Here is a 1,180-nt window from a genome sequence, read left to right as displayed (position 1 = left end):
GATGCCTCCAGTAAAGCACATTCACATGAAAATTACTCTTTAATCAAAAACACTTATTTATTGAACAGTATAGAATAACTTCATATCTAAAGTATTTCAGAAGTTTGAAATCTGAATATGAGCGAACTTCTATAAATTCCAGGGAGTCTGTTGTGTGCAAAACAAAGCGCCTGAAAGGAATTGAAACTCCAGACCTAATAGAAAGTCACTTCCTTTAATGAATGTTTGCTATTTTTGAATCAGAGGCCTCGCCTTCATCATTTGCTTCATTTATTGCTCATATAACAGAATATATGATACTAACGCAGCAAACAGCTGTTATAGTGTTGATCAGATGCTGATGTGATCTGAAGCATTCAAACAAACCGTCTTCCTGTTCCCGCCTGTCGTTTCCTTGGTTATTGTCTTTCTTTATTTCAGGTCATTCCAGTGTCTTTGTTCCAGACATGTTTGGCTTTCTGCAGATATTTGTTTTGTCTGAGCGGGAGTTTATCTTTGCTTCTCTCACACAAAGCAAAGGCGAGTTGAATCATGCAGAGGACGGACGAAAGATCAGAGTCTTTCCCAGAGAAAGATGCGTTTGAAGCTTTCATTTCTGCTGCACGGCAGCGTCTGAGTGAGAAGAAGCTCCTTCTCCGGATGTTTCGCTCCACAGGGAGCAGCTTAGCGGAGCTCTTCCTTAATTCTAGGTTTTAACGACAGCTGGGTATCGATTTGGACTTCAAGAATCGATCTAATATGATTTCTGGTCATTAAAACATTGTTCTAGCCTTCCTCTGAAGTCATGCAGCATATTGATACTAGTTTTACAGCAACTTTCAACGATGAATAAATGAAATGGTCGATCAGGATGGACAGCGCAAACGTTTCAAGTGTGGAACCACCACCAGGAGTTTTGCAAGAAGTTTTGCAAGATGTTCAAACATCAGTTGACGAACGTTTGCTCGATAAGGACCCTGGCTGAAGACAGGACTCCTGTTGATGAAACTAACCTGTATGCCTGAAGCAGCACTTTCTGATGATGACTCAGTTTTTCTCCTCTGCTTAAAGCCGGGCGTACACTGTATGATTATATTTGGCCTTTTCAGCCATTTATCCAGGCTGAAACTCATGTTGAGTTTAGTATTCGTGTAGTGTTCAGGTTGTAAGAAGAGGCGATCAGCCTCTCACGACCACCTCC

At 41.1% G+C, this 1,180-nt stretch overlaps 1 protein-coding gene across 4 annotated transcripts in view; it reads left to right on the top strand.

Moving 5' to 3' along the window:
* LOC107103435 (protein TMEPAI-like) overlaps window positions 1-1,180 on the top strand; it is a 39,023-nt gene that overhangs the window by 17,021 nt on the left and 20,822 nt on the right. The window lies entirely within an intron of this gene.

The sequence above is a fragment of the Cyprinodon variegatus genome, unplaced genomic scaffold (assembly GCF_000732505.1).
Source record: "Cyprinodon variegatus isolate N-32 unplaced genomic scaffold, C_variegatus-1.0 Scaffold1448, whole genome shotgun sequence".
In the NCBI taxonomy this organism is placed as follows: domain Eukaryota; kingdom Metazoa; phylum Chordata; class Actinopteri; order Cyprinodontiformes; family Cyprinodontidae; genus Cyprinodon; species Cyprinodon variegatus.
The sequence above is the reverse complement of the archived record's forward strand: the minus strand, read 5'-3'. Positions and strand labels throughout refer to the sequence as shown.